The 18,624-nt window shown below is 37.2% G+C and overlaps 1 protein-coding gene across 11 annotated transcripts in view; it reads left to right on the top strand.

Annotated features, from left to right (window-relative positions):
• CHL1 (cell adhesion molecule L1 like) overlaps positions 1–18,624 on the top strand; it is a 200,188-nt gene that overhangs the window by 96,893 nt on the left and 84,671 nt on the right. For 2 of the 11 annotated variants that reach the window (XM_040492146.1, XM_040492147.1), the window contains exon 3: positions 2,309–2,356. The exons of 8 other annotated variants lie outside the window; for them this stretch is intronic. The gene's annotated coding sequence lies outside the window, so the exon portion shown is untranslated. Of the gene's footprint in view, positions 1–2,308; positions 2,357–16,245; positions 16,371–18,624 lie in introns of those variants that run through there. One more of the 11 variants, XM_040492145.1, reaches the window with a different exon arrangement.

The following is an 18,624-nucleotide window of genomic DNA, read 5'->3' as shown; positions in this document are numbered from 1 at the left end:
GATGGCAGGCTTATGTTTTAAGAACTGATTGTAAGTGGATGTATAAAATCATCATTTGGTTTGAGTTTAGAAGATAGAGCCATAGCACATCTCCTTCCTGGGGGAGGGTGGGAATCAGAATCACAGCATAACCCTCCCCAAGGAAATACTCCTCTCATTTCCATTCAACTTTTCATCTTTTTTGTTTAATCTTTGATGTGCTAGGAGTTTAGGTCCCTTTTTGGAGAGTGCTGAAATTTATGTAGCATATTGTTTGGAATGTATTTCTTGAGTTTCTTGGTGCCTCAGATGAATTTTCTATTTTAACATCCTGTTACGCACTTAATTACTTAATTAGTAAACACTTACTTGGTTTTTGTCCAAATTGAAAATTATTACTTGCCTATTACTGAGTTAAGATCCCTACTCAAATATATAGATTTTTTAAATCTTTTATAGATGTTACAAGTGACAAAAACTTAAGCTACTTAATACTAAATATAGAACTCATTACTTCATATTTGAAAACTATGTGAAAATATGGGTGGACCTGGCCTTAGAGTCCTGGTACTAGGACTCAAATGCTTTTACCTCTCTCATACCCATCTCTGCTTTCTTCCTTTGGCCAGGGCCCAAGGGGACAAGAGCACCTGGCTCAAGGGGGTTTCCCACCAGACCAGGTTTGGCCACTTGTCACTGACAAAATCCAAAGTAGAGAGATGAATGGCAGTGTAACAATAAAGGGATTATTTTAATGAGGCCAACACCAGGAAGACTGTGAACTAATGTCTCAAAGACTGCCTCCAAAGTGCTGAAAGGACTTCTAGGTTTATATAAGGAAAATGTCAGAGAAAAGTTGGTGGGTATTGTAGTTGGGTGGTAAAGGTCCTGTTGATCATTGTCTTGGGGTCCATCATGCAGGGTCATTATTGCTTGAGGAGGTAGTTTGAGTTCCCATCATGGGATGCTTTGCCTGCTGGGTCTTTTGTCCTAGTTAGATGATAAAGGGAAAAGATGAAGTTCAGATGTCCAGACTGAGGTTGAAATTGAGGTAGTTGAAGTCCTTGTTCATTTGTGAACATTTTTTTTCCTTTCTTTTTTTTTCTTTTCTCATTTACTTCTCCATGAGTTTAGAACCATGGTCATTGGCTATTTCTGACTCATGCTTTCATAGATTTATGACCTCAAAGGAAAACAGGGTTTAGAAATTCTTAGGGAATCATTTTCATTGCCCATGCTTGGGTCACAGGTCCATCTCTTGGACCTATCACAGTGACCTAGAGAGGTTAGAGGTTGTGAGTGGTCCATCTTAGACCATGAGCCCACACCTGAAACAAAATTTGTGGGAGGTTATTTTAATAATGAGAGGAGAGGCACCCGGGTGGCTCAGTCAGTTGAGTGTCCAACTCTTGATTTCAGCTTAGGTCATGATCCCATGGTCATGAAATGGAGCCTTCCATCAAGCTCTGCATTGGATGTGGAGCCTGCTTGAGATTCATTCTCTCTCTCTCTCTCTCTCTCTCTCTCTCTCTCTCTCTCTCTCTCCCCCTCCCCCCCACAATACCTTGATTGTAATCTCTCTTTAAAAAAAGGGCATGTGGGAGGTAGACATATAATAGTTGTTCATCCTATCATGAACAAAATACTATATGGGGGGAAATATGGGAGGAAAATAGAGTTAAGTTAGAGCAGAGCAGTTAAACTAAATGCACATAAGATTTTTCTTTTGGTTACTTAGAATATATATGCATATAATTTAGCAGTAAGGTTGGTAGTGAATTCAGGGGGATAGAGTGAAGTAATAGGAGATGTAGAGAGGAGAGATTGTGCATTACAGAAGAATTGAAAGAAATTTTGGTGATCTGAAAATTAATAGGTGAAGAGGGCATGGATTGGAGAGGTATCAAGTGAAAGGACTACAACAGAGACCTGGTTAGATAAATATGAGGTGATAAGGAGAGGAAAAGATCAAAGAGTGATATGGGTACAAGAATAGGGAAAGAAAAGGAATCAGAAAGTGTAATTTGTGGTGAGAAAATTAAACTGATATTATTATCATTATTTTTAAAATTTTTTTTAGAAATGTTTATTAATTTTTGAGAGACAGAGAGAGCATGAGTGGGGGAGGGGTGGAGAGCGAGGGAAACAGAATCCGAAGCAGCCTCCAGGCTCCAAGCTCTCACCACAGAGCCCGACGCTGGGCTTGAACTCATGAACCATGAGATCATGACCTGGGCCGAAGTCGGATGCTCAACCGACTGAGCCACCCAGGCGCCCCTCATTATTAATAATAATATTAATATTATCTTTGGTTTGCTCTTTTTTCCAGACTAGAAGATTTTGGCTTTATAAGGAAGCGTATTGTAATTTGAGAATTGTGAGTAAAATTAATTTTAGATTTATAAGCACCTTTCCATGTGGTATGAACAAATAAAATAAAATTCTCAAGGAATAGGCTATTTTTAGTCAGTGGAAGGTAGAACATTATTATTTTAAAACCATACAATACTTAACACATTGTAGAGAGAGAACAAAGCTGTCTCCAATCATGCATGAATGCTCTGTATTATAGAAGTACTTTTCTGAGAGAACACTTGAAATACCATTTGGCTGTCCCTTCTCCCTAGTTTGCTTTGTATCCCATGGAGATGATCTGACCTTAAGCTTTTGTTAGCTTCAAAGAGAGCTCTGTGCTTGGCTCATCTCTGTGGGACTGAAGAAACACACCCTTGGTTAACAACAGGAACCAAATTGATTTTAATTTTGTGAATTCTTTACTCTGATGCAGGAAATGTTATCTGGCCATCTCTGTGGTTTAGTGATTATAGGGGGGGATTAGAGTTCAAAATACAAATGGACTCTGTAGATCTGGTACAGCTGTTAGGTCCAGAGGTAGAGGGTATTAGGTGGCCCTCTTGACAGTCATCTGCGATTATGTTAATAAACCTCCTGAGTGGACTTGTTCCACCTCAGTATACAGCCTGTCTTCTTCATGGTTTTCAGTGCTTATAATTCTGGAAAGGTACATTATATCAATAATATCATTATCAATATTTAATCCTGGAATTATGAATGTTCTTTGGATATATCCAAAGAGCTTTCACTCAGAATTTCAGTGCATTATGTTAAATAGACATAAAACTATGTTCTTTTAGGAAATATATATTGGAGACTGAGATAATACAGTGGGTCAAATTATTACAGATTATTACAAATTACAAATTATTTTAGGCACAGGAAGCACTGTTTAAAACTGGTTCCAGTGCATGGTCTGATGCACAAAGAGAGGATCTGGGAACTTCATTCACTGGAGGTTGAGAACTTCCTTCCTTTTTTTCCTGTGCCTTATGATTACCTAAGGGAGAAGTCCTTGAACTCCAGTGAGTGAAACTTCCAGGTTCTTTCTTGCTGCATCAGAGCACCTACTGGACCCAGTTTTACAGAGGGGATCTGTAAGTGACGTGTGACATTTTCATTACTTGCACAAATAGAGGATAGGTTATAAAAATCTCTATTTTATATTCACATAATTGCAGGGCTTTTTCCAAACACCATGCCCCATAAACCATAGCTCCCAGGTTTATTTACCAGAGGCCAAGCCTCACAGTCAACATTTCATAGAAAAGTGCTCTCCTGTCAGTCAGTGCCATTACCTTACTTTCCAGAAGGGGTGATCCCTTGGTCAAGGGAAAGAATGAATGCCAGACCTGCTGCATAGCCATGTTTTTTCTACATACCTTCTAGGCAATGTGGATATAGAGATGAGTAAAACGATCCTTGCCCTCAAATATTTTTACAGTCTACAGAGAGGAACGCAAAACCAATACCACAGATAATAAATCTGAAACCCTAAACATGGTACATGGCATATAATAGATCTCTCAATAGATGGCAGTATTTAAAAAAATAGTATTAACAAGGCAATAGTGAAGCTATAACATGGTTTAATATTATGAGAAAGGTGAAGTCTCAGTGGATAATACAATTGGTCCAGTTTCAAGTTTATGTTTTCTACTGACATTTACCAATTTTTCATGTGCCAGATACTATATGAGGATAAATAAGACAGCAGTCTCAGTTCCTGTGAACTTTCAGCCTTAGAGGAGGCATAGCCAGCTAAACAAATAATACACTATGACATTATGTTATGTGAAATAGGTCTGACAGAGGAAGACAAATACTGTTCCAATTTATGTGTATATATTCTCACTTATATGTGGAACCTAAAAAAGCTTGAACACAGAGATAGAGTAGAATGGTAGTTACCAGGGTTTGGGGATGGGGGCACTGGGGAGATGTTGGTCAAAGTATGCAAACTAACAGTTATAAGGAAAATAAGTTCTGGGGATCTAAGTTACAGTATAAGAACTGTAGTTCAGAACACTGTGTTATACTTGCAAGTCGTTAACAGAGTAGAACTTAAATGTTAATGCCACACACACACACACACACACACACACACACACACACACACAAATGTAATTATGTGGGATGATGGAGGTGTCAAAAGCATACATTATGATAGGGGTGCTTTAAAAAATCTATTGATTAGCTTTAGCAGAGCAGCAAATTTGGCTTCCAGAAATGCAGAATCAATGTACAAGTTAAATCTTTAGGGATGAGCAATCACTTATTGAGTAAAGCAAGAAGAGAAAGGCATTTCAGGGAGAAGGAATAATATGGGCAAAGCATAATGGCATGGGGAGCTGTGAATACTTAAATAGGTTTTCCTTGGATGATGATGAGAGAAAACACTGGAAAAGTAGATTGGAGTCAGATGATAAATGGTGCCAGCAAGAATGAATTATAATAAAAATGACAAACATTGCTACTGAGTTTTGAGAAAGATGTTCCAGGTACAATATTATTTACAAATGTTGTATCTTGGGTGATTATAGCATTTTTGGAAGACAGAATTAATATCTGGATTTTAAAAATGATAATCTAGTCCAACGGCTAATTGGATATGATGTTGGGATTTGCATCCAGAACTGAATTACTGAAAACTCATTCTATCTCTTTGATGTCTCCATGATTCTAGCTCCCATAGGCTTGGAGTTTGCACACTGCCTTAACCTAATAGGGAAGTAAGGAAACCACATAAGCAACAATTAGTCCCCAACCAGAGACTATATCTGTATGGGTCTGCAATAGTGAGCTTGCTTGGAAATATGATATCAAAACAAGTTCACTACCGCTCCCTTGTCCTTTATGCCAAGGTTGCAACTCCTGGCCTCTCTCTCTTTTTTTTTTTTTTTTTAATTTTTTAATGTTTATTTCTTTGTGACAGAGACAGAGACAGAGTGTGAGTGGGGGAGGGGGGGTGCTCAGAGAGAGAGGGAGACACCGAATCAGAAGCAGACTCCAGGCTCTGAGCTGTCAGCACAGAGCCCGAGATGGGACCCGAACTCACAGACCATTAGATCATGACCCTAGCTGGAGTCGGATGCCCAACCAACTGGGTCACCCAGGCACCCCTGGCCTCTCTTTAACACAAAGTGTTTGACCAACTCCACCTTGAAGGTTTCGATAGGGAAAAGAAAAGATGATTACTGAGTTTCAGAAAGATACATTGGTCAAAAACTTGAAGGAAAATGGAAGTTTATAAAATATAGGTTTAGAGAAAATTATTAGAAGCCTGCTGTAAAAATTGACAAGAATGCGAAACAATACTATTTTTCCTGCTTAAGAGAATTCATAGCCAAACTCCTACTGGCAATTCTAACCCAATAAAACAAGCAAAAGTGACTTGTTACAGCCAGCAGTTATATCTGGGTTACCATTATCCTTCACTGAATGATTCAACACTTAATGGAGGTGATTTTTGGTTGCTCAGAGAAGGGATTCTTCTGCAATTATATAGCTCTTTGCTGAGACTCAGCATTGTGTAGTCAAAAGTGTAAGGAGCAAAACACAGAATTCTTGCTGTGAAAATCACTTCTTCTAAAGAGATGCTTCATTGCCATATAATAGTTGGCACTGTGGTGCTTTTACTTTATGGAAATTGCCTTCCTGCCTGGGGCTCTTCATCCAAAAAGAAGTCACTTCTTTGGGTGACTGGGTGGCAGCTTTTATTTATCAATTATTCTGTAATAAATTACACTGTAGTCTACCTGATCGTGAATAAATTTTACTTCCTTTTTGACTCTTAGCTATGTCAAATTCAGACTGTATGACAGACCACAATGTTTATGAAAACAGAGTATCTCTGCAGCTATATCGTTTATTAATGGTATGTTAGTAACAAAGAAGGATAGTTTGAGTTCTCTCATTCCAGGGGAAGAGCTCTATAACAAAGAAGTATCAAGTGGCTAAAAGTCACTTTTAGTTCGCATAACGTTTGATCCAAACATTTACCTAACACCTTCTTTGTCACTGTCGCTTGCTAGTGACTCTGGATATTTCAATGAATATAGTAGTGTCTTAGAATTGCAAAATACAGCATAAAAGAAAGTTTTTCTAGAGTTGAGAATGTTCTTTGTATTCAGGGACATCTAATTGTTAACAAAAACAAAATTCAGTTGAGTGACTTTAAAGATCATTTTGGCATTATTTAATGATTCATGAATTGGGCAGCATCCCATCTAGCAAATAGAATGGAACTCTGAAATGCTGTACAAAATGGGAGAGACTTATAGGCACAAGGGGACAGGAACAAGGAAAGAGTGGATTACCTCACCTGTGTGGTCTATCAAGCGGATTTCGTCACTACTGCTGACCAGGAAATTCCTAGTTGCCTGCTTTAAGGTTATACTCCAGGGTGAGATGGAAACTGCAGTTTCTTTATGTATTAAGCCTTGTTTTGGTGATGTGAGGCCTAGTACAAGTGACTCCATTTGGTCCTTAAAAAAAAAAAGTACACAGTAAATAAACTAATGGTGAAAAGGTGATGAACTTAAGAACATTCATAACACCTGCAGTGACCTCTATCCTAATTATTATTTTATCTATCTGTCTATCTATCTATCTATCTATCTATCTATCTATATATCTATCTATCTATCTACCTATCTATCCATCTATCAAGAGCACATGCAGGGGAGGGACAGAGGGAGAGGGAGAGAGAGAATCTTAAGAAGGCTCCATGCCCAGTGTGGCACCCTGGGACTCATTGTCACCACTGTGAGATCATGATCTGAGCCAAAATCAAGAGTTGGACACTTAACCAACTGACCCCCTCCCAATTATAAATTTATAGCCCAATAAGTTTGAAATCTTTCAGTTTTCAATTATGATTTTCCTAAACTGAAATTAGAATAACTAATAACTTGTGACTTTCCCAGGAAGAGTTCCATGACTTTTACCTGTTAATTCTATGAATATCACTCTATAACTTGCCTTTTTTACCTAACAGAATGTCATAGATATATGATAGCATTTATGTAACAATGGATACCTTATGTACTATATTATATATCATATATATTTCTACAGAAAAGTTTCTGGAAGTGTTCATACTTTTTTAATGTTTATTTTATTTTTGAGAGAGAGAGACAGAGAGATAGAGCACAAGTAGGGGAGGGACAGAGAGAGAGGGAGACACAGAATTCAAAGCAGGCTCCAGGCTCTGAGCTGTCAGCACAGAGCCCGATGTGGGACTCAAAGTCAACAACTTTGAGATCAAGACCTGGGTCGGCATCAGACGCTTAACTGACTGAGCCACCCAGGCATCCCTGGAAGTATTCATACTTTAAGTGTTAGCCAGCAGCGGAGAACATGATGAAATGTGTGTAATCTTTAATCTAATTATTGTTATTAATTAACAAGCTAATTATTATATTTAATGTTCTATCTTTTAATACGTTTAGTTATTTTTTGGACTTTTATAGGGATGCATTATTATTATAAAATGAATAAAAACTAATTTAGAAATGTATGCACTAAAAATTTAGTACATTTAAAAATGTTAATATTAGATTCAAGAGTCATAAGATTATTTTACATTCTTAACATATAAATTTAGGTAAACTGTATAACTTTACCCCCAGAAAAGTATATCTAACTGGTTATCATACAAATAAAAGAAGTCAGTCAGTTCAAAATGACATATAAGGCTGAAACTGCTTTCTTGTTCTTATTTCTTATTCATGGAAAACAAGTACAAAATATGAGTGGTAGGGATCTAGGTCATGGGCCCAGGATTCTGCATTAATTCATCTCATGAGAGTACAAAGGATGATCAAACAACTTTGTCGGCTCTAATGCCATCATCAGCGTGATGATGAGGTAAAGGAAATTATAAGCTATTTATAAATTTCTCTTAAGTACCTAGAAATATTACTTTGTATTTTATGTTTTTAAAAGAATAGGATTGCTTTTTAGGAACTGTATAGTGGCAAGCTTAAAATTCCTGAAATACCTAGGTATTCATGCATCTGTTAGACTATTTGCAACAAAACTACTTATACCTTTTTTATGAATTTGAGTAAATAACATACCACTTCATCTCGACAATGATTATGCATCAGTGTTATTTCTTTAATATGCCTCAGATCTCAATGATTACGGTTGATTTTCTTTATTATGTTCCTCCTGAAAGTTATGAATTGACAAGAGGGATGTTTTTATGAACTCCAGATTTCAGGAGGGGTTGGGAAGTCTAAAGTTTAGTATATGGCTGTTAGCATTTTTAACCGATAAATTGCTTTAGGTTGTACCTTAGAGAAAACAAAAGGAAATATGAGGACAAAATAGAAGAGTTGAAAAAATTGTAAATATGTTGTAAAATAATATAAGGACAGAAAATAGAAAATGAGATATTCCAAACTATGAACTGGTTATATTCATAATACAGCCTTGACCTCTCTGAAAGAACATATTAGTGTCTCTGGTTTGTGTGCTTAATATTCACTAGAAGCTGTTAATGATGGTGGCCCTCCTAGTCACAATAATATTCTTAAGTGCCTTAGATGATTAAAGAAAAATAAAACCAAACTCAAGTACCAATTTTTGACTCATTCTTTAAAGCCTGCAAAATAACCTTATGTTAAGGTTAATGGTGTGTAACTTTTTCCGATTTATAAAAGTATCTTTAGAGATAATGCCTCCATACAGAAGGTTTATAGGATATAATGATCTCTTGGTGTTTGCATGCTGACCTAATCTAATTTGTTCATTTTTCCATCATTATTTCTTTTTGTAGATACTGATAGTTTCCAAGACTCAGAGGGAGATGAATATTTTAGTTCTCTCACAGCCTGGCTACCAGGTGCCTTGTGAGTAGGGCAGTCTTAGGCTGAAGTTCCCTAGATGAACAAAAGTTTAGTTGCCATCAGATGTACACATGTGCTCATATACATGTGGGTGCACACACATGCAAATAGTACACACATAGTTTTCCCCTCTATTCTTTGAGCTCAATGGAGTCCCAGATAATTGTGACACAACTCTGCAAGAAAGCTTCCCTAGCAGCAGATAGGATGTTCTAGCTCTAGGATTCAGCTATCCTTCCAATTGGAGTTGGGAAAGAACTCTCATTGCACAAGTAAGTGGAATCGTAAGCCTAGGATGCAGAATGTTTGTAAGCTGTAGGGCTTGCTTGATTTTTATACTCTCTTCATGAAAGGGTATTTGTGTCTGGACATACATCTTTAATGAATCCACCTATATCCTGAATACCCTTGGTTTGACTATGAAGCATTCTTCAAACATTTACACGCCACCTGATATTTTAAAAACTAAAGATATCCGAAGTACTTGACATAGCCAGTTCAGCTACATTTAATTAGAAGTTTAGCAAAGTTTTGGTTAAAACCTTTCAAATGTTATCTAACCACACTGTAGGATGCAGTAAAATTCAGTTTTAACATCTATATAACTCACAAAGTTTATGCTGTAAGTATTCTAAAGTAAATTTTAGAAAATATAATACTTTGCTTCTGTAGGCACTTGTCAGAACCACTAAAACTTAGGAATATAGTTGGTTTCAAGTAGACACTAATAAAATTAATGAGATTTGTTGAAAGTCCTATTTCTGTTACCTTTGTGATTGCAACAAGTGTAGCAATATTTAGATCAAGGTATTACATATTCAGACACACATTTACTTTAAAATGTAATTCAGAAAATTTAATTTCTGAGTTGTCTTTGGGTGAATGAGGAAAAAAAATGGTATTTAAAGTTTCATTGGCATTCTGCGTTTATGCAGAGTACATTCTCTTGTGGACATCTGTGTGAAATTCATTCATTTATTCAGAAAGATTTATCAAATGTCTCCTATATTTTAGGCAGGCACCATAAGGGTAAATACAATCTGGATCCTGCCTCAGGAAGTGTTCAAGTATGTGGACAAGGCAGGTGCAAAATCAACTCTTGAGCCCTTGTTTTGGTTTTATAATTAGTGTGTACTCACTTAAAACATTTGATTAATAAAGTGGATAACTCCATTAAAATCATCCAAAACATGTATATTTTAAAAATCAATTTTCTATTTTTAAAATATGTAATTTTTAGTTGTAATCAAACATTATTTATCATTTATTATGCTTTTTTAAAAAAACCTCCAAATTTCTTGCTTGTGGTTGATTTTTACCATTGATTTCTAGGCTCGTTGAAACCTATTTTCACATGTATTTGTGTCATTGGTCTATTAATAAGGAATAAACAAAAGAGCTTTTAATTTATCTGGAAGCTTTCGAAAACATTTTTTCTTGGCACTGAGCACAGTTGACATATATAAGGAAGAAATAAAGAGGAAGTAAACAGAAGGAATAGTATTTAATGATAGGAGAAAAGTAGAGACTGAGAAAAAGGTCTACAGATTGAACTTTGATCTGATTGCCAGCTGGGTATCAATAGCTTATTTGTTAAAAGCCGTTAACAGTCTTCTGTAATTATAAGTATTGTGAAGTAGGCCTGGGAGCTGGAAAAAGAAAAAGGATCTAAGAGGATGCTTTCTGTAATTTAAGAACTCATTTCCTGAAGTTGATCTTTGTTTATAGCTCAGAAATGTCTTAGAATCTCTGTCTCCCATATATTGCAGTTCTTAAATTGTAGAAACTTTGTTATTTGATAATTTTAGGTGAGAATATAATCCATGAGTGCTTTCATTCAAATTAGAAGTGAAGGAACTTTTGTGGTTGAGACAATTTTGAATGGTGAAGTTTTATATCATCTAGCTGCAGATATTTTTTTTCCCTGAAGATGATGCTCTGTTTCCCTGAAGATGATGCTCCTAGGAAATATTAGTTAAGATCTGATGGAATTAATCAGTGGGAAATTTTCCATATTTGCTTCCTACATGAAGCAAATTATGATTAATTTGATGTGTTTTATTACAGTTTTATTCTGATGGTCAATAAATATTTTTCAATCTTGAAGATTATTTTTTTCCAAATGGTTGTAGTTACAATAGTTAAGAACAGTGGTTCCTGGGGCGCCTGGGTGGCGCAGTCGGTTAAGCGTCTGACTTCAGCCAGGTCACGATCTCGCGGTCCGTGAGTTCGAGCCCCGCGTCGGGCTCTGGGCTGATGGCTCAGAGCCTGGAGCCTGTTTCCGATTCTGTGTCTCCCTCTCTCTCTGCCCCTCGCCCGTTCATGCTCTGTCTCTCTCTGTCCCAAAAATAAATAAAAAAACATTGAAAAAAAAATTTAAAAAAAGAACAGTGGTTCCAGAAACAGATTCCATTGTTTCTAGACTGAGTTCCATTCCATTTAAGTTGAACTCAACATTTTATTTATAAGACTTTGGGCATTCTGTGTTTCAGTTTCCCTGTATTTAAATGGATGCTACTGTTATGATATTATTATATCTACATCAAGAAGATGTGAGAATTAAACAAATTCATATGGAAAAGCAATTGTGGCACATAAAAATTGTTCAATAAAGGTTAAAGCCTGATAGCTATTGTTATTGATATTTCAGTTATTATTTGTTGATGATAACTCATAAAGCAGTTTCTTCCATGTGTGAATTTTGGTAAAAATTACGTGTACACGCACAGACACACACACACACACACACACACACACACACACACACACACACAGATTTTCATAGTCAAATAAGTTTATAAAACCCTGAATAGGCAAAATAAATTTCTGTCTTTATATGCTTGTGTGCATTGAAAAATTTTCAGAGCTGTGTATAGTAGTGTGTATAGATTATCTCTGGTTTATTGACCACATAACCTTTCAGTATAAACACCAGGATAGCTCACAATGGAGAAGACTTTTCAGGTAGGAAAAAAGTCCAGTTCATTTAGGGTCTATGACTCCTGCATTCTTGAATACGAAAAGCCCGTAACACTCCCCAGACATTAAGACAAAACCAAACTATCTCCATGTATTCCAAGCATCAGCCGTAGGGAGAAATACCCCCCAGTAATGCTGGTTGGGATCCCGTAGTTTAGGGGAACCCAAACAGGTTTTGATTTCTTATGAACTGGCCATTTCTGGAGTCCTCTAGGAATGAGGCTGGTGAAATGCTTTTGGTGACTAAAACTCCCTAAAAGGTTTGAGAAGTGGTTAAACAGATTTTTATATATGTAAAAATTCACTGAGATGTACATGTAAGTGTGTGTTTTAGTACATCTGTGTTATTTCTCAATTAAAAAAAAAAAAGCCCTAGATGACCATCACTGGTATATAATGTGTGTTGTGAGAAATGATTCAGAACTTGACTTCTGTGTTGGGATGTAAGATCATTTTTTCCATCCCTGAAGTTAAGTGATCTTGAATTTTGGTATTTTTTTTTCCTTTCTCTCCATTATGAAAGAATTTGAATTAGATGTCATTGCAGTATGCTACTTGTTAAGAATTTAAGATAGTCAGGTAAATAAAGGGCAAAATAAGCAAACAAAAATGTTGATTTTATTCAGGTGTATTCCTGTCAGAGCTCAACCACAGTATTGTGCTATTTAGTTAAATAAATGGTATTATTGAAACTATTAATTGGGGCCCTTGGGTGGCTCAGTTGGTTTAATGTGAAACTTCGGCTCTGCTTGTGATCTCACCGCTTGTGGGTTCAAGCCCCGCATGGGTCTCTGTGCTGACAGAGCAGAGCCTGGAACCTGCTTTGGATTCTGTGTCTCCCTCTCTCTCTCTGCCCCTCCCTCCCTCTCTCTCTCTCTCTCTCTCTCTCTCTCTCTCTCTCTCACACACAAATAAATAAACACTTAAAATTAAAAAATATTAATTTATCCAACATAATTATTAATTAAAGTTGACATTTTCCAATAAAATCAATTTACTTATAATAAAAATCTACATTTCTTTGATCTTCAGCAGGGAATATGAATTAAGCAATTCCTCTAAGCAATTCTTTTGTCATTTTGGTGATATGAAAAAGAGTTTGAATGGATATGGCCATAACGTATATTTCCTTTGTTTTCAGAGCGAAAAGCGATTAACAGTTATTTCTGTATTACTGTGTTTATGACACTTGTAAATTGATTGGTGGTATTAGCCTAGTGGGGTGATTGAACAGAAGCCTTTGAATTTCTTTGTGTCATCCCTTCCCAGTTTGCAGGTGTTAGAGTGATTCTGATCACGATTTAGGCTTATGGAAATGTGCTGGTCTTCCTCCCGGTAAAACCTAATTCCTGAATCCAGGGAATAGTGTACCCTGGCCTGACAGTCACTCTAGAACGAGTTTTGTAAAGGGACACTTGAGGTCAGAGGGAAGCGAAGGTGACATCTATCCCATCATGAAAATGTCAAATGGCCTTATATGAGACACTCGCTGGTAACAGCTCAGTGATTCCTAAGCCCTTTTAGTGTGAGGAGAAAATAAAAATTTAAACAATTCCAAGTCATAGCACTGTCCCAGCCTATTACACAAATCCATTGAGTTATTTTTAAAACTACAATTTGGATGTCAGTATCATAATATATCCCTTCCTGCTGACTATAATAAAAGTTGCTGGTCTATTTCAAGCTTCCTGAGGAGAAAAATGTTGTTTAATGATTTGGCATGCATGAAGTTAATTCTGATCTCTGAAATTCATAGTGTCTGAAACAACTTAATGCTGTTTCTTAGTGAACAGGAATGTCGACACAGCACTTTTGGGGGGCTGTTTACATTCCATGCCTTCTTTAGAAATGGCAGACGGGCTGTCGCTGACATGGCTGCTTTGTGTAAGCTGCTGCTGTAGAAATGAGAGTTTTTAAACATAGTGACCCTAAGAGTTGCTTTTTTTTTCTCTTTAGACCTGCTTTGTTGTCTTTGCCCCTGAGAAAATTCACCTGAACATGTTTTTGAATAATTAGTGACAGAAAGTGCCAAGATGTGAAAAATGTCACCAAGATAAAATTTACTATTCCCAACCAGCTGCCTTTTTAAGCTGCTTTTGGTCCATTCACTACACTATCAGATTTTATTCATTTTACAGGAAAGTAGGAATCTCTTTATTTTGGAATTCGGGAATATAAATTTGTAGTATCTCATTTGCTTAAAGGAAAAAAATGATTTATGATACAATGGGACCATTAGAAAACCAGAGTGTCAAAGGTTTTGAGTAAACATGACACCATTACTGTCAGGTATAAAAAACGAGTGGTTATTAGGAATTATTATTATTCAGAACATAGTAACAATAGCTGAAGACCTTTTGATGCTTACTTTTAAAATCATTTGTGTTTCTGTTCAGTTTAGAGTGTCGGCATATATGCATAAATGTAAACAATAGTCCAAAGTGACTATGTACTCTTACCACATTTTATTTCTCTTTGCCTTTCTGTACTTTATTAATGGAATTTAACAGACTCTAATGGAAACATATAAAATCAGTGAATTAAGAATCAAAGCATAAAAAAATACCAAAAGACATCCAGAGGTTGTACTAATAGCTACCCAGATATAAATAGTTACTGTAAATTTGGCTATTTCCTTTAGTTGGACCATGACATTACAAACACATAAAGCAATAAGGATCAAATATTGTATTTATGATGAACTTGTGCTGGATATGAATGGATATGGCCATACAAATACACGTATACACACATACACTTACATTCAAAGGGACCTCGAAATTCTTTTTATTTATTTAATTTTTATTTTAATTAAAAAAAATTAATGTTTATTTATTTTTGAGACAGAGACAGACCATGAGTAGGGGAGGAGCAGAGGGAGAGGGAGACACAGAATCTGAAGCAGACTCCAGGCTCTGAGCTGTCTGCACAGAACTCATTGTGGGGCTGAGACTCACAACCCGTGAGATCATGACCTGAGCCAAAGTCAGGTCAGACGCTTAACTGACTGAGCCACCCAGGTGCCCCTCAAAATACTTTTTAAATGCTTATTTATTTTAAAAAAGAGAGAGAGAGAGAGAGAGAGAAGGCGGGGGAGGGGCAGAGGGAGAGGGAGAGAATCCCAAGCAGGCTCCGTGCTGCCAGCACAGAGCCTGACATGGGGATTGATCCCAGAAACCCAGAGATCATGACCTGAACCGAAATCAAGAGTCCGACGCTTAACCGATTAGCCACCCAAGTGCCCCAGGACCTCAGATTTTTCTGAATGTAGTTGCAACAGAAGAGGTCTGATAGCATGGTAGCCTTAAGGGACACCTTCTGGCTATTTTCTGTTTCCATGCTAAAAGTATGCCAGTAGATGTAGTCTACCTTTTGCTAAAGAAATCTCCTTACTGTACTGGAATATTTTAGGCTTACTTCTGATTTCAACAGACTGAATGGCCACATTATAAATGTCTTTATATAGAAATGTTAAAACATACCCAAAATAGAGTAGTATAAAGAATCCTTATATGCATATATTACACAGTTTCTGCAATTCTCCCTATGGTAGGAATTCTTTTATTCTTTTTTCCCTACATCAGTTAGCTACTTGTGCATTGCATGCCATGTGAAAGCAGATTAATTTAATACAAGAAACATTTGTATTAAGTGTTTGCTATTTTTTTCTAAAGTTTATTTATTGTTGTTCTTTTTTAAAGTTTATTTACTGAGAGAGAGAGAGAGAATCCCAAGCAGGCTCCATGCTGCCGGTGCAGAGCCCAATGCGGGACACAAACTCAAGAACAGTTAGATCATGACCCGACCTGAAACTAAGAGTCTGATGCCTAACTGACTGAGACACCTGGACGCCCCCATTTACTGTTGTTCTTAAGTCTACTGTGTGCTTGGGTGTGTAGAGGAGGAAAAATATCTTTTTTCCTTCTTTCCTTTTAGGTTCTTGGCGGGTCTCTATAACAAAAGACAGACCAAGAAGAGAAAAGCATACAAATTTATTAAAGTAAGCTTTATGTGACACACAAATTTTCAGAAGGAAATGAGGAGCTGAAGAAACATGTTAATGCTAGATTTTATGAACAGCAGAAAGTTGTGGAAAGTGTAATAGACGAGAAGGAGTCTGGGTTGAGTGTCCAGTGCTGTGGAAACCTTTAGCAAGGTCTGCTCATTCAGATTCATCTCCTTGCCCCTCTGTCTTCAGAGGTAAGAATGCTCTGTTTCCCTCCAGGTATAGGGAGAGCACCTCTCACAGGTGGGTTTTAGACCTACGTCAGAGGAAGCTCAGAATCCTTCTCGCACTGCCCTTTCTAAAATTCCTTCAGCTTAAAGAAGGTGTTCGAAGGGTGCTGTATCTGGGGGTGGCATATCCTGAGACTTGTCGGGTGATACTGCTGATTTTAACCAGTCTGGATCGATACCGGCTGGGCCAACTTTTGCAGTTACGTGCAGCCGGCAAGTCATCTGGGGCTGGCTCATCTAAGAGGGCTGCCCTTTCACACTTAGTGGCTGCTTGCCTATTGGCCAGGAATTACAGAGGGTGACGGAGTAATGTCTCTCATCGTCCAGCAGTCTAGCTGAGCAGCTAGAGATAGAGGCAGAGAGAAAGAATGTACCATTCTTCTGGAGGCCTAAGCTCAGAGCTCGTTCTCTTGGTTAAGCCAGATTCAAGACGTTAGGAAAGAGCTTCTTGGTGGGAGAACCTGAAAAGCACGTGGAGACATGGAGGGGAGGAGAAATGAAGCTTTTTGTTGTCAATCAACCACATCGCCACCCTTTAAAAAAATTTTAGAGTATTTTAAATCTATATCATTTCACCACTAAGTACTTTAGTGAATAGTCTTATTTTTTTCAGTAGTTAGATGTTATAGCTATCGTAGAAGTCATACAAATTAACCATACTCTTTGGATCAGAATATTATTCCTGGATGTTGTACCCTAATTATCAGTAACAGCAAAATTATCAACTGTCAGTACTAGTAGTAAATGTCATTTGTTATTCTGTGCTAAACATACGTTACCTCACTTAACCCTCCTAAGGACTAAAACTCTTCATTTGTAGAGATGAGCAAGAGACGTTGTTGGATAAACTGCCCAAGATCACATGGTAGTGATAATGTTTCGGGGTGACGGTTGAGGGAGTGTCCAGAACCGAGGACCAAGAAAGAATTCTTTTTTTTTTAAGAGTACTTCTTTTATTCTTTTTTTAAAAATGTTTTATTTATTTATTTATTTATTTATTTATTTATTTATTTATATGTAATTAATTGTCAAATTCATTTCCAGACAACACCCAGTGCTCATCCCAACAGGTGCCCTCCTTAATGCCCATCACCCATTTTCCCCTCTCCCTCACCCCTCCATCAACCCTCAGTTTATTCTCAGTATTTAAGAGTCTCTTATGGTTTGCCTCCTTCCCTCTCTGTAACTTTTTTTCCCCCTTCCCCTCCCCTCTTGGTCTTCTGTTGAGTTTCTCAGGATCCACATATGAGTGAAAACATATGGTATCTGTCTTTTTCTGCCTGACTTATTTCACTTAGCATAACACTTTCCAGTTCCATCCACATTGCTACAAATGGCCAGATTTCATTCTTTCTCATTGCCAAGTAGTATTCCATTGTATATATAAACCACCTCTTCTTTATCTATTCATCAGTCGATGGACATTTAGGCTCTTTCCATAATTTGGCTATTGTTGAAAGTGCTGCTCTAAACACTGGGGTACAAATGCCCCTATGCATCCGCACTCCTGTATCCCTTGGGTAAATTCCTAGCAGTGCTATTGCTGGGTCATAGGGTAGATCTGTTTTTAATTTTTTGAGGAAGCTCCACACTGTTTTCTAGAGCGGCTGCACCAGTTTGCATTCCCACCAACAGTGCAAGAGGGTTCCCGTTTCTCCACATCCTCTCCAGCATCTATAGTCTACTGATTTGTTCATTTTAGCCACTCTGACTGGTGTGAGGTGGTATCTCAGTGTGGTTTTGATTTGTATTTCCCTGATAAGGAGCGACGTTGAGCATCTTTTCATGTGCCTGTTGGCCATATGGATGTCTTCTTTAAAGAAGTGTCTATTCATGTTTTCTGCCCATTTCTTCACTGGATTATTTGTTTTTCAGGTGTGGAGTTTGGTGAGTTCTTTATAGATTTTAGATAGTAGCCCTTTATCCGATAAGTCATTTGCAAATATCTTTTCCCATTCCATCAGTTGCCTTTGAGTTTTGTTGATTGTTTCCTTTGCAGTGCAGAAGCTTTTTATCTTGATGAGGTCCCAGTAGTTCATTTTTGCTTTTAATTCCCTTGCCTTTGGAGATGTGTCAAGTAAGAAATTGCTGTAGCTGAGGTCAGAGAGGTTTTTTCTTGCTTTCTCCTCTAGGGTTTGGATGGTTTCCTGTCTCACATTCAGGTCCTTCATCCATTTTGAGTTTATTTTTGTGAATGGTGTAGAAAGTGGTCTAGTTT

Source organism: Herpailurus yagouaroundi, unplaced genomic scaffold, assembly GCF_014898765.1.
Source record: "Herpailurus yagouaroundi ecotype Mexico unplaced genomic scaffold, PumYag 183, whole genome shotgun sequence".
Classification (NCBI taxonomy): domain Eukaryota; kingdom Metazoa; phylum Chordata; class Mammalia; order Carnivora; family Felidae; genus Herpailurus; species Herpailurus yagouaroundi.
The sequence above is the reverse complement of the archived record's forward strand: the minus strand, read 5'-3'. Positions and strand labels throughout refer to the sequence as shown.